General features: G+C 45.8%; 1 pseudogene; it reads left to right on the top strand.

Moving 5' to 3' along the window:
• Nucleotides 1-2376: 2376 nt before the first annotated feature.
• Nucleotides 2377-23592, top strand: LOC147083997 (uncharacterized; annotated as a pseudogene).
• Nucleotides 23593-23981: the final 389 nt, after the last annotated feature.

A 23981-nucleotide genomic window follows, 5' to 3' on the forward strand; every position in this document is an offset into this window, starting at 1 on the left:
CACGCACCATGCAACTTCAATCACAACTTCTAGCCGCAGTCATGATCGCGAGAGAGAAAGAGAGAGAGAGAGAGAAAGAGAAAGCACGCAGCCTGTGACCTCGAAGAGGGAAGCACAGGCTTTTAAAGGGACAGCACACTGAAGATGAATGAGCACACACTCGGCAGGTTTTTTATTATTCTTAACTACATCTTACACTCTCAATCACTTTCCTTTCATTACCATTCATATCTCATTCATGAGTCCTGGAGAAACTTTACTGTCCAGTACAATATTTAAGATAGAAAACATAGATCAAACATTCTCACTTGATCCAAGTTATTAACACTTTTTTATTTATCATTATTTTAGAGGATATTTTATTTTCCCAAAAGTAACCCAATATATATAGTGCCTGAGTCCATTTCGTCATTTCAAAATTATCCCAAAAACCAAACAGCAGTGTTATTGTACCGGCAGGTTTTGTCAATGTTCAATTTCATTTTTATCAATTTATCTTCCATTTCCAATTTCAGAAACAAGTAATTCTCAGGCTAGGTAGCTTACACAGTGTTTTAACATTAGTGACAGAAGTGCTGCAATTAGTTTACAAGGTAACTTCCATATAACAAAAGAAAGAAGAGACTCCATTGTGACTCGGTTTAGAGCCCAAGGTTAAGTTATCAAATCATAAATTCCTTCTGTCACTGGGGAAATATTAACTTAAAATTAAGAAACTTAAATTATTTAACGTCTAATATCTTTAAACTTCATACTAAAGTTGGGTTAACTCCTTTGCAGGATTCTAAGAAGGTGGAGCAAAACATTATCAAATGCACGTCATTACGTTACTTCACGTAAACTAAAAAAACTTTCCCGATCGAAAAAGACAGTTGTGTTTTTACACTTTAACCAAACATGAACACGGAGGTAATATGGACAAAGACGGGATTGAGCAAAATTCACAAGCTAAGTATTATTCAATGCGGTCTACACAAATTCACACCAACCAGAATTTCACCGTGGCCACAATGAAAGTTTGGTTTTAATAGGTTAACTAACCTCATAACTCCAATTTAATCCAGATCTTGTAAACATTCAAATTAATTTTCTTCCAAGCACATCGGAAACTGTAACTTTAAGGCAGAAGCCCATCTTTTGTAAAACTATGAACAAACAAATAAAACCAAATAGCACATTCTTGCAGAAAACAGTAAATTACGTCATATTTCCTTATTGTCCTTTCTTCAGATGTCTTTCCAAAATACTGTAAAAACATTGAGTATAACTGGAGAAAATTAGTCTTTCACATTTAAACAAATTAAATCAAACTGCTTTAGAAGATTTCACCATAGCGACGCCAAGGTCAAATCTTAGACTGAAACTTAATCTTTTGAAAAACAAACTTTTTGTTGTTCTTCAGTTTTTACACACCATCACTTTTAAATTGTAGTTCAAAGATTTTTTTCTCTTGGGGCATAATCTTATTCGCACATTCTTAAAACTTCCAAAATCAAATCAAAATGCTTTTAACACAGAGAATTGGGTGGAGCTAAAACACACATAACAGAATCTTTCTTTTAAAGACAGACTTTTCAGACAAAAATACTATAACATCTTAAACATTCATAGTCAGGAAAACAGTCACACTTTCACACAAAGTGAAATTCCAGCATTTTTTTTTTTAAGGATCCTTTCACTCAGCAAATCTTGTGTTTTATTTGTCTCGGCACAGATGTTAATAACTTGGATGTCGGTAAAACTTTTATCTTTTTTCCCCTTTTTTTCTTATTTTGTTCAATTATTATATTTCCTACCCCCATTTTCCCACTCTTAGTACGTACTTGATTTTTTCCCAATTTGTGTACGTACTTGCGAACCGGTTTAATGCGCTTAACCCTTTACACACTTTATGGGACTCGAACCCAAAGGACTTGAACCTATTTATGGGACTCGAACCCAAAGGACTTGAACCTATTTATGGGACTCGAACCCAAAGGACTTGAACCTATTTATGGGACTCGAACCCAAAGGACTTGAACCTATTTATGGGACTCGAACCCAAAGGACTTGAACCTATTTATGGGACTCGAACCTATTTATGGGACTCAAACCCAAAGGACTTGAACCTATTTATGGGACTCAAACCCAAAGGACTTGAACCTATTTATGGGACTCGAACCCAAAGGACTTGAACCTATTTATGGGACTCGAACCCAAAGGACTTGAACCTATTTATGGGACTCGAACCCAAAGGACTTGAACCTATTTATGGGACTCGAACCCAAAGGACTTGAACCTATTTATGGGACTTGAACCCAAAGGACTTGAACCTAACACTTCTGACTTTGAGAAAGTGTGATCACTCGAATTCTTACCTAAAGATTCCGTCGGCACATGGCCAGGATCACAGCGAATGCGCCAAGTCACTTCGTAACAGACAGAGCAAAAAGGTAAAAATCTTACCTGTGGCCACTTAGTTGCTCAGTCGTCTGAAAGCGACTCGTCAGCCTAGACCGCTGTGATTTGGACCGAAGCGCTTTGGAATCCCATCCTCGTCGCCAGAATTGTTAACCCCTCGCTTCTGTGAGGAGGATCTACCCCTAACTTGGGGTCAGGGTTCGGTGCTTTAGGAGACTCAACACGCCGGTCAGTTTATCACTTTCTCAGTAATACACAAAGTCAGAAACTGTAAAATAAGTAAAGTTTTATTAAGGTACCTGGACTTCACTCTGAGAAACCCAATTGTTTTTGCACACAAGTATGCCTCCCAAAGAGTGAGCCCCGAGACTCACGGGGCTACAATATTTATACATTTTCATCAATTGCAAGTCATGTGAAAACAGAAAACTAGGCGATCACACGCTCCACGAGTCACTTGTTTTTTTTAAAAAAGAGTTCTGTTTAAAATTCACTTTAGCTTTCAACAAAATTCGGCCCTGAGACTGTCTCTACTCTGTTCTATAAACATTCTGTTTCGTCCTTTCTTATCTATGTGTATTGCATTCCCACAGTCCTGTATCAGCTTTTTACATTTAAACCATTCACTGTATGTCAAGTAGTCCATCATGCTTTGCGAATCATTGGTAAGGCAGTATGGGATTAATCCAGCTTAACATTGGGGGTTCTCTTAAAGGGACAGGCGCTCTCTTTTTCTGAGATTTTCATTAAAGGGACCGCGTCCCCGTGGATGACCGATTTTAAAGGGACAGCGTCTCCCTTTTTATAATGTATATGTAAGAGACTGACATTTAAAGCAGGGCTGCTCTGCTTCCCCTACTCCCCTGCTCCCCTGAGTGCTTAGCGAGAAATCAGGTGCTGTTTGCTCTCGCCCCCTCCCAATTTTCTGCCAAGGGACAGAAAGCAGAGAGTAGTGGTGAACGGTTGCTTTTCAGACTGGAGGGAGGTAAACAGTGATGTTCCCCAGGGGTCGGTATTAGGACCAGTGTTCCCTCTTTTTTTTTGAGGTGCGTGGCCCCTTTAACGGGCTGCACGGCCCATTCAAATTTCCGTGCATGCGCGATTTTTCCATTTATACGGCGGTGAGCCGGCTGCGCGGGACCTCCAGACCGCTGCGTGGCTGTGCAACTTAACGTGAACATTGATTCGGACCACTGCTTTTTTTGATATATATCAATGACCTGGACTTGGGGATCCAGGGCAAAATTTCAAAATTTACAGATGACACGAAACTCGGAAATGTAGCAAACAATGAGGATAGTAACAGACTTCAGGAGGATGTAGCCAGACTGGTGAAATGGGCAGAAACGTGGCAGATTAAATTTAATGTAGAGAAGTGTGAAGTGATTCATTTTGGTAGGAAGAATGAGGAGAGGCAATATAAACTAAATGGTCCAGTTTTAAAGAGGGTGCAGGAACAGAGAGGCCTCGGGGTGTATGTACACAAATCTTAGAAGGTGGCAGGACAAGTTGAGAAGGCTGTTAAAAAAGCATACAGGATCCTTGACTTTATTAATAGAGGAATAGAGTACAAAAGCAAGCAGGTTATGCTAAGCCTTTATAAAACACTGGCTAGGCTTCCGCTGGGCACCACACTTTAGGAAGGATGTCAAGGCCTTAGAGAGGGTGCAGAAAAATTTACGAGAATGGGACCAGGGATGATGGGAGAAGCTGGGGTTGTTCTCCTTAAGCATAGAAGATTAAGAGGAGATTTGATAGAGTTGTTCAAAATCAGGAGAATGGATTTTGAGAGAGTAAATAAGGAGAAACCGTTTCCAATCGCTGAAGGGACAGAAACCAGATTTAAGGCGATTGGCAAAAGAACCAGAGGTGACATGAGGAAACAGATTTTTACACCAAGTTGCTGTGACCTGGAATGCGCTGCCTGAAAGGGCGGTGGAAGCAGATTCAATATTATAATTCAAAAGAGATTGAGATAAATACTTGAAGGGAAAACATTTACAGGGCTTTGGGGAAAGAGTAGGGGGAGTGGGATTAATTGGATCACTCTTTCAAAGAGCCGGCACAGGCACGATGGGCCGAATGGCCTCCTTCAGTGCTGTATCATTCTATGATGCTATTCTACACAGACACACACACATACAGTCAGACAGACACAGATACTCACTAAAATACAGTCAGACACACACTCACATTTTTTCTGCATGAACTTTTATTATTAATTTCAAAGACTTTAAGAAAAAGGTGGGAGTGGTGGGCAGCGGGCTCTTAAAGGGACAGGGACTCTCCTTTTCAATGTGATTTTCATTAAAGGGTCCGAGTACTTCCTTGCCTGTGGAGGAGCAATTTTAAAAGGACAGCGTCTCGAAATCAGGTGCTGTCTGCGTGTGAACCACCTCCTCCCAATTTCCTGCCAAGCGATCCCTGCGGGCACCTCTCCACTCTAGGAGTGGCTCCTAGAATCATACAGCACAGAAGGAGGCCATTCAGCCCATCGTGCCTGTGCCGGCTCTTTGAAAGAGCTCTCCATTTAGTCCCACTCCCCTGCTCTTTCCCCATAGCCCTGAAAATTTTTCCCCTTCAAGTATTTATCCAATTTCCCAGTGAACGTTATTATTGACTCTGCTTCCACCGCCCTTTCAGGCAGCGCATTCCAGATCACAACAAGTCGCTGCGTCAATAAAATTCTCCTCGCCTCGCCTCTGGTTCTTTTGTCAATGACCTTATATCTGTGTCCTCTGGTTACCGACCCTCCTGCCACTGGAAACAGTTTCTCCTTATAAGCTACAGCTATACAAAGCCCTAGTTAGTCCCCAGAGAGTCATAACGGCACAACAGGAGGCCATTCGGACGATCGAGTCCGTGCCAGCTCTCTGTATACAATCCAGTCAGTCCCATTCCCCCGCTCTATCCCCGTAGCCCTGCAAGTTTATTTCCCTCAAGTGCCTATCCAGTCTCCCCTTGAAAACATTGAGTGTCTCCGCTTCCACCACTTCCGTCGGCAGCGAGTTCCAGGTCCTCACCACTCGCTGCGTAAAAAAGTTTTTCCTCACATCCCCCCTGTATCTCTTGCCCAAAACCTTAAATCTGTGTCTCCTAGTCCTTGTACCATCAACTAGTGGGCACAGCCTTTCCCCGTCTAGCCTATCCAAACCTGTCATAATCTTGTACACCGCTATCAAATAAGCCTTCAACCTCCTTTGCTCTAATGAAAACAAATCCAGCTTCTCCAACCTGTCCTTGTAGCTAAGATCCCCCATCCCCGGAACCATTCTGGTAAATCTCCTCTGCACCCTCTCAAGGGCCTTCACATCCTTCCTAAAGTGTGGTGACCAGAACTGGATGCAATACTCCAGTTGTGGCCTAACCAGCGCTTTATAAAGGTTCAGCATAACTTCTCTACTTTTGTACTCAATACCTCTATTTATGAAGCCCAAGATCCCATATGCTTTGTTAACCACTCTCTCAATATGTCCCGCCACCTTCAGGGACCTACGCACAGTAACTCCCTGGAGCACTGTGTACAGTTCTGGGCACCGCACCTCAGAAAGGATATATTGGCCTTGGAAGGAGTGCAGCACAGATTGACCAGAATGTTACCCGGGCTCCAAGGGTTAGATTATGAGGGAGAGATTACATAAACTAGGCTTGTGTTCCCTGGAATCTAGAAGGTTAAGGAGTGATTGAGGATTTTGGGATTTTGAAAGGAATTGGTAGAGTAGACAGAGAGAAACTTTTTCCGCCGGTGGGGCAGTCGAGGACAAGGACATCACCTTAAAATCAGAGCCAGGCCATTCAGGAGAGAAGTTGGGAAACACTTCTTCACACAAAGGGTGGTAGAAGTGTGGAACCCTCTCCCACAGAAAGCAGTCGATGCCAGCTCAATTAATCATTTTAAATCCCAGAGCCATAGATTTTTGTTGGACAAGGGAGCAAAGGGATATGGAGCCAAGGCAGGTGGGTGGAGTTAAGACACAGATCAGCCATGATCTCATTGAATGGCGGAACAGGCTGGAGGGGCTGAATGGCCTCCTCCTGTTCCCATGCTCCTATTTACTCTATCAAAACCCTTCCTGTTTTGAACACCTCTATTAAATCTCCGCTGCACCTTCTCTGCTCCAAGGAGAACAATCCCAGCTTCTCCAGTCTCTCCACGTAACTGAAATCCTCTGTGTATTTGTCATGGTGCAGCAGGCTACAGCAAACAGCTTTCTTAAGAACATAAGAAATAGGAGCAGGAGCAGGCCATTCGGCCCTTCGAGCCTGCTCCGCCATTCAATAAGATCATGGCTGATCTTCTACCTCATCTCCACCTTCCCGCCTGATCCACATATCCCTTGATTCCCCATGACTCCAAAAATCTATCGATCTCAGCCTTGATTATACTCAATGACTGAGCCTCCACAGCCCTCTGGGGCAGAGAATTCCAAAGATTCACCACCCTCTGAGTGAAGAAATTTCTCCTCATCTCAGTCCTAAATGGCCGACCCCTTATTCTGAGACTGTGACCCCTGGTTCTAGACTCCCCAGCCAGGGGAAACAGTCTCCCAGCATCTACCCTGTCAAGCCCTGTAAGAATTGTAGATGTTTCAATGAGATCACCTCTCATTCTTCAAAATTCATGGGAATATAGGCCCAGTCTCCTCAATCTCTCCTCATAGGACAATCCCCCCATCCCAGGAATCAGTCTGGTGAACCTTCGTTGCACTCCCTCTAAGGCAAGTATATCCTTCCTTAGGTAAGGAGACCAAAACTGTACACAATACTCCAGGTGTGGTCTCGCCAAGACCCTATATAATTGCGGTAAGACTTTACTCTTTTATACTCCAATCCTTTTGTAATAAAGACTAACGTACCATTTGCTTTCCTAATTGCTTGCTCCACCTGCGTGTTAAGATGAGAAATGATAAAGGCAAGAAGTCACTTGTGGGAGTGGTGTACAGGCCCCCTGACAGTAACCACATGCTAGGATGGAGTATAAAGGAAGAAATAATGGGTGCTGTCAGAAAGGTATGGCAATAATCATGGGGGATTTTAATCTACATATAGACTGGAAAAATCAGATGGGCAAAGGTAGCCTAGATGAGGAGTTCATAGAATGTTTTTGGGATAGTTTCTTATAACAGCACGTTCTGGAGCCAACCAGACCTGGTATTGTGCAGTGAGATAGGATTAATTAATGACCTCATAGTGAAGGCGCCCCTAGGTAACAGTGATCATAATATGATTGAATTTTACATTCAGTTTGAGGGAGAGATGAGTGGGTCCAAGACTAGTATTTTAAACTTAAATAAGGGCAATTATGAGGGCATGAAAGCAGAGCTAGCTAAAGTGAACAGGCAAATTAGGTTAAGGGAGAGGTCAATAGAGTTGCAGTGGCAGACATTTAAGGGGATATTTCAGAATACACAGAATAGATACATTCCAACGAGAAAGAAAAATTCCAAGGGGAGGACCCACCATCCGTGGTTAACTAAAAAAGTTAAAGATAGTATCAGACTTAAAGAAAAAGCATATAATTGTGCAAAGATGGCTGGCAGGTCAGAAGATTGGACAGAATATAAAAAACAGCAAAGAATGACTAAAAGATTAATAAGGAGAGAAAAATGAGAGTACCAGAGAAAGCTAGCTAGAAATATAAACACAGATAGTAAGAGTTTCTATAGATATTTTAAAAAGAAAAGAGTTAACAAAGTGAGCATTGGTCCTATAAAAAGTGAGTCTGGGGAATTAATAATGGAAAATAAGGAGATGGCAGTTGAATTGAACAGGTATTTTGCATCGGTCTTCACTATAGAGGATTCAAGTAACATCCCAGAAATAGCTGTAAATCAGGAAATGGAAGGGAGGGAGGAACTCCAGAAAATTACAATCACCAGGGAAGTGGTACTGAGCAAATTGTTGGAGCTATGGGCTGACAAGTCCCCGGGTCCTGATGGACTTCATCCTAGGGTCTTAAAAGAAGTGGCTAGTGAGATAGTTGATGCGTTGGTTTTAATTTTCCACAATTCCCCAGATTCGGGGAAGGTTCCATTAGATTGGAAAATAGCAAATGTAACTCCTTTATTCAAAAAGGGAGGGAGACAGAAAGCAGGAAACTACAGGCCAGTTAGCTTAACATCTGTCATAGGGAAGATGATAGAAGCTATTATTAAAGACGTTATAGCAGGGCACTTGGAAAAGTTCAAGGTAATCAGGCAGAGTCAACATGGTTTTGTGAAAGGGAAATCATGTTTAACCAATTTATTGGCGTTCTTTGAGGAAGTAACATATGCTGTGGATAAAGGGGAACTGGTGGATGTACTGTACTTAGATTTCCAGAAGGCATTTGATAAGGTGCCACATCAAAGGTTATTGCGGAAAATAAAAGCTCATGGTGTAGGGAGTAACATGTTGGCATGGCTAGAAGATTGGCTAGCTAATAGGAAACAGAGAGTAGGCATAAATGGGTCATTTTCTGGTTGGCAAGATGTAACGAGTGGTGTGCCACAGGGATCAGTGCTGGGACCTCAACTTTTTACAATTTATATAAATGACTTGGATGAAGGGACCGAAGGCATGGTTGCTAAATTAGCTGATGACACAAAGATAGGTAAGAAAGTAAATTGTGAAGAGGACATAATGAGGCTACAAAGGGATATAGATAAGTTAAGTGAGTGGGCAAAGATCTGGCAAATGGAGCATAATGTGGGAAAATGTGAAGTTGTCCATTTTGGCAGGAAGAATAAAAAAGAAGCATATTATCTAAATGGTGAGAGATTGCAGAGCTCTGAGATGCAGAAGGATCTGGGTGTCCTAATGCATGAATCGCAAAAGGTTAGTATTCAGGTACAACAAGTAATCAGGAAAGCTAAGAATGTTGTTGTTTATTGCGAGGGAAACTGAATACAAAAGTAGGGAGGTTATGCTTCAGCTATACAGGGCATTGGTGAGACCACATCTGGAGTACTGTGTACAGTATTGGTCTCCTTGTTTAAGGAAGGATGTAAATGCATTGGAAGCAGTTCAGAGAAGGTTTACTAGACTAATACCTGGAATGGGCGGGTTGTCTTATGAGGAAAGGTTGGACAGGCTAGGCTTGTATCCGCTGGAGTTTAGAAGAGCAAGAGGTGACTTGATTGAAACATATAAGATCCTGAGGGGTCTGGACAGGGTGGATGTGGAGAGCATGTTTCCTCTTGTGGGAGAATCTAGAACTAGGGGTCACTGTTTAAAAATAAGGGGTCGCCCATTTAAGACAGAGATGAGGAGACATTTTTTCTTACAGACGGTCGTATTTCGAACTCTTCCTCAGAGGGTGGTGGAAGCAAAGTCTTTGAATATTTTTAAGGCAGAGGTAGATAGATTCTTGATAAGGAAGGGGGTGAAAGGTTATCGGGGGTAGGTGGGAATGTGGAGTAATCAGATCAGCCATGATCTTATTGAATGGCGGAGCAGGCTCGAGGGGCCGAGTGGCCTACTCCTGCTCCTAATTCGTATGTTCATATGTAACCTGTGCAGCAGCTGGGACCTGAAAATCAGCTTCACTGCCCCTGTGCTGGGAAAGGGGGACATGAGGCAACTTTCTCCCTCTTACCCCTTTCTACACTTCTTTTACAGGGTTTTAGAAGTGGAGCATTTACAGACAGGAAGCTCAGACCGAACATCACGTCAAGAACAGACAGAGTCGCTCGATTCATCAGGACCTGATTCAGTCGCTCCTCCAATCTGCTGGCACACCAGCGAGTTCACACTGATGCGAGACCTTTTAAATGTTCTGAGTGTGGGAAGAGCTTCAAAATCTACAAGTACCTGAAGCAACAGCAGTGGCTACACACTGGGGAGAGCCCGTTCACCGGCCCCGTGTTCCAGAAGTGATTAACTCAGTTATCCACTCCGATGATACACCAGCAAGATCACACTAGGGAGAGACCTTTAACCCGCTCCGTGTGTGGGACGGGATTAATTGCACCCTCCGTGCTGCTGAGACACCAGCTTGTCCACACCAATGAGAGACCGTTGACCTGCTCTGTGTTTTTGAAGCGATTCTCTCATTCTGCCACCCTCCTGAGACACCAGCTTGTTCACATTAAATGTTCTGACTGTGGGAAGAGATTTAAAAGGTCCCAGGATCTGAAGAGACACCAGCTGGAGAGAGCAGGAGAGATTCTGTTCACCTGCTCCATGTGTGGGAAGAGATTCACTCGGTCCTCAAATCTGCTGGCACACCAGCGGGTTCACACTGGGGAGAGGCCGGTGAAACATTCCGACTGTGGGAAAAGCTTTCAAATGTCCCAGGAGCTGAAGGGACACCAGCTGGAGAGAGCAGGAAAGAGGCCATTCACCTGCTCCGTGTGTGGGAAGGGATTCACTCAGTCATCCCACCTACTGATACACCAGCGAGTTCACACTGGGGAGAGGCCATTCACCTGCTCTGTGTGTGGGAAGGGATTCACTCGCTCATTCCACCTGTTGAGACACCAGCAATATCACACTGATGAGCGACCATTTAAATGTTCTGACTGTGGGAAGAGCTTTAAAACCTCTGGGGATCTGAAGGGACACCAGCGTACTCACACCGGGGAGAGGCCATTCACCTGCTCCGTGTGTGGAAAAGGATTCATTCGGCCATCAAACCTGTTGAGACACCAGCAATATCACACTGATGAGCGACCATTTAAATGTTCTGACTGTGGGAACAGCTTTAAAACCTCTGGGGATCTGAATGTACACCAGCGTGTTCACACTGATGAGAGACCATTTAAATGCTCTGACTGTGGTAAGAGCTTTAAAAGCTCCAGGAATCTGAATGGACACCAGCGTGTTCACACTGATGAGAGACCATTTAAATGCTCTGACTGTGGTAAGAGCTTTAAAAGCTCCGGGCATCTGAATGAACACCAGCTTGTTCACACTGGGGAGAGGCCATTCACCTGCTCCGTGTGTGGGAAGGGATTCACTCAGTCATCCCACCTGCTGGAACACCAGCGAGTTCACACCGATGAGAGACCATTTAAATGCTCTGACTGTGGTAAGAGCTTTAAAAGCTCCGGGGAGCTGAAGAGACACCAGCGTGTTCACACTGATGAGAGACCATTTAAATGCTCTGACTGTGGTAAGAGCTTTAAAAGCTCCAGGAATCTGAATGGACACCAGCGTGTTCACACTGATGAGAGACCATTTAAATGCTCTGACTGTGCTAAGAGCTTTAAAAGCTCCAGGGAGCTGAAGAGACACCAGCGAGTTCACACTGTTCTGTAGCACAGGGCCCTGTAGGCAGCTGGGGTGACATGAACATGGAATGGATGAATGTTTTATAAATTCCTGTACTGCTGTTTAATCTTTCAATCTGTTGTGCTGATGATTCCCTTCGATTGACTGTTGATGGTGTTACATCGAATGTACAGCACAGAAACAGGCCATTCGGCCCAACTGGTCCATGCCGGTGTTTATGCCCCACACCCACCCTACTTCAATTACCCGATCAACATCCCCTCCCATTCCTTTCTCCCTTGTGTGGCTTCCCCATAAATCCATCTGTGCTGTTCACCTCAACCACTCCCTGTGGTAGCGAGTTCCCCATTCTCACCATTCTCTGGGTAAAGACATTTCTCCTGAATTCATTACTGGATTTATTAGTGACTATTTTAAGTTTGTGGCCTCATAAATATGATGAGATTCTGTTAAGCTGACCAGTATGTTGTTGTACTTTGTCTTTTTCTGATGAATTAAACATTACTGAGCCCTTGTACGCGTGTTATGGGATGAAGTTTTTAAAAATTCGTTCATGGGATGTGGGCGTCGCTGGCAAGGCCAGCATTTATTGCCCATGCCTAATTGCCCTTGAGAAGGTGGTGGTGAGCCACCTTCTTGAACCACTGCATTCCGTGTGGTGAAGGTACTCCCACAGCGCTGTTAGGGAGGGAGTTCCAGGACTTTGACCCAGTGACGATGAAGGAATGGCAATATACTTCCAAGTTAGAATGGTGTTTGACTTGGAGTTGGGAGTCATAGAGTTATACAGCACAGAAAGAGGCCCTTCGGCCCATCGTGTCTACACCGGCCATCAAGCCCTGTCTATTCTAATCCCATTTTCCAACACTTGGTCCATAGCCTTGTATGCTATGGCGGTTCAAGTGCTCATGTAAATGCTTCTTGAATGTTGTGACAGTTCCTGCCTCTACCACCCTTTCAGGCAGTGAGTTCCAGATTCCAACCACCCTCTGGGTGAAAAAGTTTTTCCTCAAATCCCCTCTAAACCTCCTGCCCCTACCTTGGTTATTGACCCCTCTACTAAGGGGAAAAGTTCCTTTCTATCTACCCTATCTATGCCCCTCATAATTTTGTACACCTCAATCAGGTCCCCCCTCAGCCTTCTCTGCTCTCAGGAAAACAACCCCAGCCTGTCCAATCTCTCTTCATAGCTGAAGTGCTCCAGCCCAGGTAACATCCTGGTGAATCTCCTCTGCACCCTCTCCAATGCAATCACATCCTTCCTATAGTGTGGCGAGCAGAACTGCACAGTATTCCAGCTGTGGCTTAACTAGCGTTTTGTACAGCTCCATCATCACCTCCCTGCTCTTATATTCTACGCCTCGGCTAATGAAGGCAAGTATCCCATAAGCCTTTTTAACCACCTTTTCTGCCTGTCCTGCTGCCTTCAGGGATATATGTATTCTATCAGGTGTTCCCATGTGCTTGCTGTCCTTGTTCTTCCAGGTAGAAGAGGTTGTCGGTTTGGGAGGTGCTGCCGAAGAAGCCTTGGCGAGTTGCTGCTGTACATCTTGTAGATGGTACACACTGCAGCCACGGTGCACCGGTGGTGGAGGGAGTGAATGTTTAAGGTGGTGGATGGGATGCCAATCAAGCGGGCTGCTTTGTGTTGGGTGGTGTCGAGCTTCTTGAGTGTTGTTTGAGCTGCACTCATCCAGGCAAGTGGAGAGTATTCCATCACACTCCTGACTTGTGCCTTGTAGATGGTGGAAAGGCTTTGGGGAGTCAGGAGGTGAGACACTCGCCATGAATACCCAGCCTCTGACCTGCTCTTGTTGCCACAGTATTTATGTGGCTGGTCCAGTTAAGTTTCTGGTCAATTGTGACCCCCAGGAAGTTGATGGTGGGGGATTCAGCGATGGTAATGCCATTGTATGTCAAGGGGCGGTGGTTAGACGCTTGCTTGTCGGTGTTAGTCATTGCCTGGCACTTGTGTGGTGCGAATGTTACCTGCCACTTATCAGCCCAAGTGTTGTGTCTCAAGGGGTTTTATACCCTTATCTACATAACAATTAAGAAGGACTCTGGGGTGGAGAGTTTAGTTAAGGGCCATTTTATTTACAATGTGCTTCTTCACTCTATGCACTACATTTCCCATAGTGCATTGCAAATCACCACTACGGTATCCCATGTGGGACAATTCTAATACGCATTCAAAATACACAACATATTTCCTCCCCTTAAAATAGAATGTCCACAAAACAGAGTAACTGAAAATGACTATAACTTTGGAAGAGAGGGTAGACTGCCTCTACATTCCGCTAACCCTGGGGATTATTCTGCCCCATACACACAGGTTAGCACTAACTGTAACTAAGGCGCTCTGGAGGCTGCCTTTCTCTTTGGGGGTAACGCCTAGTCTCAGGAGCAGGCTCTGGCTGGCTCTCCCATGACCCTGCAGCCGTGGCTTCCTCCCTCGATGGCACAAGAGTGGATGGTGCCACCATCTCAGGGTCAGACGACCAGTCCCTGCTGGAGCCCCCAGCAGGTCCTTGATCCTCTGTTTCTTGGGTTACCTGTGGCGACTGTCTTGGCAGTAACTGGTCTACATGCCGTCTCCATGTTCGGTCGTCTCCGGTGCGGACTCGGTATGAAACGGGGCCCGTCTTTTGAATGACTGTAGCCGGGACCCACCACTCTGGGGTGGTGTAGTTACGCGCGAGGACTTTGCCCCCCACCACAAAGTGTCATTCTTTGGACCTCTGAGCTCGTCTGCTGACTTGATCCTGCTGATTGGCGTGCACCACTGTTTCTGTGGACGTTGGCCTTAGCAGGTCAAGGCGTGTCCGTAGCTGCCTTCCCATGAGTAGGTAAGCAGGAGATGCTCCAGTCGTAGCATGAGGCGTGTTTTGGTATTTCAGCAAGAAAGCATTCAGGCGCTGCTTTAGAGGAGCATCACTTCTTGCAGCTTTCAACGCGCATTTCAGCGTTCTGACAAATCTCTTCGCCAATCCATTCGTGGATGGATGATAAGGCGCGGAGAACATGTGCTGGATTCCATTGCTCTTGAGGAACTCCTCCATCTCCTGAGATGTGAACTGTGTTCCGTTGTCGGTTACGATCTGCTCCGGCAGACCAAATTGCCCGAACATCTCTCTGAGTCTCGATGGTTTTCTCCGTAGTGGTACTGGACATTACTGCAACCTCCGGCCATTTGGAACGGGAGTCCACTGCGACCAGAAACATCGCTCCTTCCACTGGTCCCGCGAAGCCCAAATGGATCCGTTGCCGCGGTGTCGCCGGCCATTCCCATGGATGCAGTGGCGCTGCTCTTGGCGTATCCCTGGTTGTCTCGCATGATGGGCATGATTTCGCTTCAACTTCAATTTCATGATCCAAACTGGACCACCAGAAGTAGCTTCGTGCCAGCTCCTTCATCTGGACAATACCACAATGTCCTGAGTGCAGCTCGTTGAGGACATGTTTCTGCAGCTTTGGTGGTATGATCACCCGCATGCCCCAAAGGAGGCATCCTGATGTGACAGACAACTCCTTCCCTCTTGACAGGTAAGGTAGGAGCTTAGGTGGTGCGTCTGACACCCGTGATCTGTCTCCTCGTATCACCCGATCCAGCACCTTGGATAGTGTAGGGTCCACTCTGGTCTCTTTCTTGACCTGCCGGGCCATGACCGGGGCATTGCTCACCATGTCAAAGTAGAAAATCTTCTGCTCACAGCCTTCAGAGGGCACAGGCAGCGGAAGTCTTCAAATCCGTCCACATTGCCATGTGCTGCTGACCTCCGATATTTGATGTTGTAATTGTGAGCGCTTAACATCAGCGCCCAGCGCTGCATCCTGCACGCTGCCAGGGAGGGTATTCCTGTGTGTGGACCAAAGATCGATGTCAGAGGATGATCTGTCAGCAAGGTGAATTTCATTCCGAACAAGTAGTGATGGAACTTTTTGATTCCAAAGATGATGCCCAAAGCTTCTTTTCGATCTGCGGGTATTTCACCTCTGCCTTGCTCAGGGACCTTGACACGAATGCAATCGGCTTCTCTTCGCCTGAGGGAAAGATGTGGGACACGAGTGCGCCGATGCCATAAGGCGACGCGTCACAGGCCAGCTGAATCTGCAACGACGGGTCAAAGTGCGTCAACACTCTGGGGTCAGTCAAAGCTGCTTTGGCTTTCTTGAATGCAGCTTCGCACTCCTTTGTCTATGCCCAGGCCTTGCCCTGACACAACAACTCATGTAATGGCTTCAACAGTGATGCCAGCTGTGGAATAAACTTTTCATAATAGTTCAGGAGACCTAAGAATGACCGCAGCTGGCCGACATTTGTAGGTGCAGGAGCATCGGCAATGGCTTTCACTTTCGACGGTGCTGTGTGTAGGCTGTCCGCATCGATGTCATGGCCTAGGTACTCCACTGATGGCTGGAAAAATTTGCATTTTTCCTTGCGAACGCGTAAGCCATATTCTTCAAGTCTCCCCAGTGTCTTCGTCAGGTTCTGCAGATGCTCGTTGTCATCCTTTCCTGTGACAAGGATATCGTCAAGATAACATTGTACCCCTGGAATGCCGCTTAAGATCTGGTCCATAGCCCACTGAAACAATGCTGGTGCTGACGTTATACCAAAGGGTAGGCGGCAGTACCTGTAGAGGCCCTTGTGGGTGGTGATGATGAGGTACTTCTGTGAGTCCTCTTCTACATACATCTGCAAGTAGGCTTGGCATAGATCAATCTTGCTAAACTTCTGACCGCCTGCTAGACCCGTGAAAAGATCTTCAATGTCGGGGAGGGGGTACTGTTCAGCTGAGAGCTCAGGATTCACTGTTACTTTGAAACCTCCACATAAGCGAACCGTGCCATCCCTCTTCATCACTGGTACCACGGGCGTGGCCCACTCACTGTGCGAAACCGGCACCAGGACCCCTATCTTGACCAGGCGCTCCAGGTCAGCCTCCACCTTTGGTCTGAGGGTGTAGGGAACATTCCTGGCCTTCAGGAATCGTGGCTGGCTGTCAGGCTTCGCCTTGAGTTTGACCGTAATCCCCTTCATACTCCCCAATTCTCCGTCAAAGACAGCCGCATGCTTTATCAACACTGCCGCTAGCCCCGCCTCTTCGACTGACACCGTATTCACTTTTTTCCAAGCCAGATGAATTTTCTCCAACCATGGCCTGCCCAGCAGGGATGGATAGTCACCCTTGACCATGTAAACTGGCAGCATCACAGTTTGTCCATTAAGCTCCACCTTGACCTCCGTCTTACCCAGCATTGGGACTGTTTCCCCAGTGTAGGTCTTCAAGCGTCAGTGATAGGTGGTTCAGTTTTTCTTTGAATAGCTTCTCTGAAATCAAGGAGACAGCGGCCCCCATATCCAGCTCCATTTTGACTGGTATTCCCTCTAGTAGTGGAGTGACTGCATAGCCTGATGAGCCTCCATTCACCGTTAACACATGGAGATTCAGCTCCCCATCAGAGTCTGTGTCACTGTCTTCCTGTTCTTGTTTCACCATGTGTAGGTTTCTCTTTTTAGAACACCAGTTGGATGTGTTTCCTTGTTTGTTTTTGTGTGTCTCTGTGTAGGATTGTTTGCTTTGCCCTTTACACACACGTTCAATGTGTCCTTTCTTTTCACATTTCCAACAGGTCAGGTCTTTACACCAGCAGTCAGATGGCTGATGACCTGACCTTCCACATCTGTAACACTCTCTGGCACCACTTGCATGCTTATCCGGTGTAGCTGCTACCCTGTGCACTCTTGTTGCAGCCCCCAACAGCTGTGCATCTTTAGCTGCTAACTCCATAGACACAGCAAGCTCCACTGCTGATTTAAGCATCAATTTGCCAGTTGTGAGCAAGCGCTTCTGTGTTGCTTCACATCTTAATCCACACACAAACCTATCACGGACAGTGTCATTTAGAGTTTCACCAAACTCACAGTGCTCAGTTAGCTTCTTTAGCACTGCAACATATTCGGCTATGGACTCACCCTCCCCTTGGTTTCGTTTGTGAAACCTGAACCTCTCGGCAATCAGCAGCGGCTTGGGTGCGTAATGTGTTTCCAAAACTTCCACAATCTGATCATATGTCTTAGCGCCAGGCTTATCCGGGTGCATCAAACTCCGTAACAAGCCAAATGTTTTTGCTCTGATCACACTGAGGAATGTCGCCACTTTCACGTCATCTTTAATGCCATTTGCAGTCACAAAAAATCCGAAACGCTCTGTATAAGCACTCCATTGCTCTGCCGTTTCATCAAATGGTCCAAACGCTCCGGTTAGCATAGCCATTTTTTTTTTATTTTTTTATTTTTACAGTCCTTTTCCTCCACTTTGTTTCACTGTATCGTTACTCTCCCCCTTCTTATTTCTGTAACACACGAACCTCCACCTTTACGAGGCGATTATATCAGCACTAAACTGCGGGCGCGCCATTAAGGAAAGACAGGAACTTCTTACTTTAAACATCGCCGATTCCAGTGCAAAGTGATGCGCAAGTCCGTCGTCCTCATCGCCAGTTTTGTTGTGTCTCAAGGGGTTTTATACCCTTATCTATATAACAATTAAGGAGGACTCCGGGGTGGAGAGTTTAGTTAATGGCCATTTTATTTAAAATGTGCTTCTTCACTCAATGCACTACATTTCCCATAGTGCATTGCAAATCACCACTACGGTATCCCATGTGGGACAATTCTAATGCACATTCAAAATACACAACACCAAGCCTGAATGTCGTCCAGGTCTTGTTGCATGCGAGCATGGACGGCTTCATTATCTGAGGAGTTGCAAATGGAACTGAATACTGTGCAGTTATCAGCGAACATCCCCACTTCTGACCTTATGTTGGAGGGAAGGTCATTGATGAAGCAGTTGAAGATGGTTGGGCCGAGGACACTGCCCTGAGGAACTCCTGCAGCGATATCCTGGGGCTGTGATGATTGACCTCCAACCACCACAACCACCTTCCTTTGTGCTCGGTCTGACTCCAGCCAGTGGAGAGTTTCCCCCCGACTGACTAGCATTGAGGTAATAGTGAGAATAATAAGGGAAGCGAAACAGGACATTAGAAATAAATGAGAGACAAGGAAAGAAAAACTAAAGATCAAAGTAAGAAAGAGACAAACGAAGGAGATGAGAAGAAAAGAATTTGAGGAGAAAGTGAGTGATGATAAGAAACATTGACATTTCAAAAATGAGACAGGAGAGAAGATAAGTAAGAAGAAAGAAAGATCTTGACTATGTACAGCACCTTTCACAATTTCAGGACATCTCCAAGCGCTGTGCAGCAATTGCAGGACTTCTGACGTGTGGTCATGTAGGAATGTAATGTAACAGCCAATTAGAGAGAGATGTGGAGAGGAAAGGCAAGAAGAGAAAGAGCAGGAAAGGAAAATATACGGACAAAATGAGGGTCGTAGTTTTTTAAAATTTGTTCATGGGATCTGGGTGTCGCTGGTAATGCCAGCATTTATTGCCCATCCCTAATTGCCCTTGAGAAAGTGGTGGGGAGCCGCCTTCTTGAACTGCTGCAGACCATGTGGTGAAGGTACTCCCATAGTGCCGTTCAGGGGCGAGTTCCAGGATTTTGACCCAGCGAAGATGAAGGATCGGCCGATATACTTCCAAGTCAGGATGGTGTGTAACATGGAGGGGAACTTGGAGGTAGTGGTGTTCCCATGCACCTGCTGCCCTTGTCCTTCCAGTTGGTAGAGGTCACAGAGTCATAACGGCACAAAAGGAGGCCATTCGGCCCATCGAGTCCATGCCAGCTCTCTGTAGAGCAATCCAGTCAGTCCTACTCCCCCGCTCTATCCGCGTAGCCCTGCAAGTTTATTTCCCTCAAGTGCCTATCCAGTCTCCCCTTGAAAACATTGAATGTCTCCGCTTCCACCACTTCCGTCAGCAGCGAGTTCCAGGTCATCACCACTCGCTGCGTAAAAAAGTTTTTCCTCACAGGCCCCTGTATCTCTTGCCCAAAACCTTAAATCTGTGTCCCCTAGTCCTTGTACCATCAACTAGTGGGCACAGCCTTTCCCCGTCTAGCCTATCCAAACCCGTCATAATCCTGTACACCTCTATCAAATCACCCCTCAACCTCTTTTGCTCTAATGACAACAAATCCAGCTTCTCCAACCTGTCCTTGTAGCGAAGATCCCCCATCCCCGGAACCATTCTGGTAAATCTCCTCTACACCCTCTCAATGGCCTTCACATCCTTCCTAAAGTGCGGTGACAAAAACTGGACGCAATACTCCAGTTGTGGCCTAACTAGCGCTTTATAAAGGTTCAGCATAACTTCTGAGGCGTGAGTTGGGTAGGATTGATTGGGGAATGTCACTCAAAGGGTTGACGGTGGATAGGCAATGGCAAACATTCAAAGACCGCATGGATGAACTACAGAATTTGTTCATCCCAGTTTGGCATAAAAATAAAACAAAAATGGTGACTCAACCGTGGCTAACAAGGGAAATTAGGGATAGCATAAGATCCAAGGAGAGGACATATAAATTGGCCAGAAAAAGCAGTAAACCTGAGGATTGGGAGCAGTTTAGGATTCAACAAAGGAGGACAAAGGGATTAATCAAGAACGGGAAAATAGAATATGAGAGTAAGCTTGCAGGGAACATAAAAACTGACTGTAAAAGCTTTTATAGATATGTGAAGAGAAAAAGATTGGTGAAGTCAAGCGTAGGTCCCTTGCAGTCAGAATCAGGGGAATTTATAATGGGGAACAAAGAAATGGCTGACCAATTAAATACATATTTTGGTTCTGTCTTCACAAAGGAGGACACAAATAACCTCCCAGAGATATTGGGGAATATAGAGTCTGATGAAAGGGAGGAACTGAAAGAAATCAGCATTTGTAGGGAAATTGTGTTAGGGAAATTGATGGGATTGAAGGCCGATAAATCCCCAGGGCCTGATAATCTACATCCGAGGGTACTTAAGGAAGTGGCCCTAGAAATAGTAGATGCATTGCTGATCATCTTCTAACATTCAATGGAATCTGGAACAGTACCCATGGATTGGAGGGTAGCTAATGTTACCCCACTATTCAAAAAAGGTGGCAGAGAGAAAACGGTAAGCCTGACATCGGTAGTGGGGAAAATGCTAGAGTCCATTATAAAAGATGTAATAGCAGAGCACTTGGAAAACAGTGACAGGATCAGACAAAGTCAACTTGGATTTACAAAAGGTAAATCATGCTTGACTAATCTACTGGAATTTTTTGAGGATGTAACTGGTAAAATAGATAAGGGAGAACCAGTGGATGTGGTGTATTTGGACTTTCAGAAGGCTTTCGATAAGGTCCCGCATAAGAGATTAGCATGTAAAGATAAGGCACATGGGATTGGGGGCAAGGTATTGACTTGGATAGAGAACTGGTTGGCAGACAGAAAGCAAAGAGTTGGAATAAACGGGTCTTTTTCCAAGTGGCAGGCAGTGACTAGTGGGGTACTGCAGGGATCGGTCCTTGGACCCCAGCTATTCACAATATATATTAATGATCTAGACAAGGGAACTAGATGTAATATCTCCAAATCTGCAGACGACACAAAGCTGGGTGGGCGTGTGTGCTGTGAGGAGGCTGCCGAGAAACTCCAGGATGATTTGGACAGGTTGGGTGATTGGGCAAAAGCATAGCAGATGCAATATAATGTGGATAAATGTGAGGTTATCCACTTTGGTGGCAAAAACAGGAAGGCAGATTATTATCTGAATGGCAATAGATTGGGAGAAGGAGAAGTGCAACGAGACCTGGGTGTCCTTGTGCACCAGTCTCTGAAGGTAAGCATGCAGGTGCAACAGGAGGTTAAGAAGGCAAATGGTATGTTGGCCTTCGTAGTGAGAGGGTTTGAGTACAGGAACAAGGATGTCTTGCTGCAGTTATACAAGGCCTTGGTGAGACAACATCTGGAGTATTGTATGCAGTTTTGGTCGCCTTATCTGAGGAAGGATGTTCTTGCCATGGAAGGAGATCAGCGAAGATTCACCAGGCTGCTACCTGGGATGTCAGGAATGACATATGAGGAGAGATTGGGTCGACTGGGCTTATACTCACTGGAGTTTAGAAGAATGAGAGGGGATCTCATTGAAGCTTATAAAATTCTGACAGGACTGGACAGACTAGATGCAGGAAGGATGTTCCCGATGGTCGGGGGGTCCAGAACCAGGAGTCACAGTCTAAGGATAAGGGGTAGGCAATTTATGACAGAAATGAGGAGGAATTTCTTCACCCAGAGAGTGGTGAACCTGTGGAATTCTCTACCACAGAAGGCAGTGGAGGCCAATACATTAAATATATTCAAGAAGGAGTTTGATATATTTCTTAAGGCTAAAGTGGTCAAGGGATATGGGGAGAAAGCAGGGACCAGGTACTGAATTTGGATGATCAGCCATGATCGCATTGAATGGCGGAGCAGGCTCGAGGGGCCGAATGGCCTACTCCTGCTTCTATCTTTTATGTTCCTATGTTTCTATATACTTGCATTGGAGGCAGTTCAGAGAAGGTTCACTAGGTTGATTCTGGAGATGAAGGGGTTGTCTTATGAGGAAAGGTTGAGCAGGTTGGGCCTATACTCACTGGAGTTTAGAAGAATGAGAGGGGATCTTATTGAAACATAAGATTCAGAGGGGGCTCGACAGGGTCGATGCTGAGAGGATGTTTCCCCTCGTGGGGGAATCTAGAACTCGGGGGCATAGTTTCAGAATAAGGGGGTCGCCCATTTAAGACGGAGATGAGGAGGAATTTCTTCTCTGAGGGTCGTGAATCTTTGGAATTCTCTACCCCAGAGAGCTGTGGAGGCGGAGTCACTGAATATATTCAAGGCTGAGACAGACAGATGTTTGAACTACAGGGGGGTCGAGGGTCATGGGGAACAGGCAGAAAAGTGGAGGTGAGGCCAAGATCGGATCAGCCATGATCTTATTGAATGGTGGAGCAGGCTCGAGGGGCCGAATGGCCGACTCCTGCTCCTATTTCTTATGTTCTTATTCTTACGATTTACAGACGGGAAACTCAAACCAAACTTCATATCAAGATCTGAGAGAGTCACTCGATTCATCAGGACCTGAAATTCATCGGCCTTTGAGTGTAGAAGGAGAAATGTTTGTTCTGTCTGTGGGAAAAGTTTTCAAACATCAGTGTGAGTGGAAAAGCACCGACACACACACACCCACCCGAGTGAGAGTGTTCCAGTGCACTGAGCACCGACACACACACACCCACCCGAGTGAGAGTGTTCCAGTGCACTGACTGTGGAAAGAGGTTTAACCAGTTACACAGCCTGAAAAAACATCGCACCATTCACAGTGGGGAGAAACCGTACACGTGTTCTGTGTGTGGATGAGGCTTCAACTGATCATCCAACCTGGAGAGACACAAGGGCACCCGCACCACGGAGAAACGGTGGAAATGTGGGGACTGTGGGAAGGGATTTGATCGCCCATCCCAGCTGAAATCTCATCGACGCAGTCACACCGGGGAGAGGCCGTTCACCTGCTCCGAGTGTGGGAAGGGATTTACTCTGTTTTCCAGACTCCACTTACACCAGTGAGTTCACACTGGGGAGAGACCTTTTAAATGCTGTGACTGTGGGAACTGCTTTAAAATCTCTGCTGATCTAATTAAACAGCAGCTTGTTCACACTGATGAAAGACCGTTGAGTTGCACTCAGTGCGAGAAGAGCTTCAGGCAGTCATCTCACCTCATTCAACACCAGCGAATTCACACTGGGGAGAGGCCGTTCACCTGCTCTGTGTGTGGGAATGGATTCACTTCTGCATCCAACCTGCTGAGACACCAGCGAGTTCACACTGGGGAGAGGATATTCACCTGCTCTGTGTGTGGGAAGGGATTCACTCAGTCCTCCAACCTGCCGAGACACCAGTGAGTTCACACTGGGGAGAGGCCGTTCATCTCCTCCGTGTGTGAGAAGGGATTCAGTCGACCATCTCACCTGCTGAGACACCAGCAAGTTCACAAGTGACTGGAGGGGTTAGATTCTGATGGGGGAGGGGGATCAGCCAGTTGTCGTGGTACATGTAGGTACCAACGATGTAGGTAAAAAGAGGGAGGAGGTCCTACAAGCTGAATTTAGGGAGTTAGGAGCTAAATTGAAAAGTAGGACCTCAAAGGTAGTAATCTCTGGATTGCTACCAGTGCCACGAGCTAATAAGTTTAGAGAGAGTAAGATAGATAAGCTAAATACGTGGCTTGAGCAGTGGTGCAAGGGAGAGGGATTTAAATTCTTGAGGCATTGGAACCAGTTCTTGGGGAGGAGTGACCTGTACCAAGGGGACGGTCTACACCTGAACTGTGAGGGAGCCGATGTCCTCGGGGTAATATTTTCTAGGGCGGTTCGGGAGGATTTAAACT

This window comes from Somniosus microcephalus, unplaced genomic scaffold, assembly GCF_052327205.1.
Source record: "Somniosus microcephalus isolate GS21.2 unplaced genomic scaffold, FLI_Smic_1.0 scaffold7, whole genome shotgun sequence".
In the NCBI taxonomy this organism is placed as follows: Eukaryota; Metazoa; Chordata; class Chondrichthyes; order Squaliformes; family Somniosidae; genus Somniosus; species Somniosus microcephalus.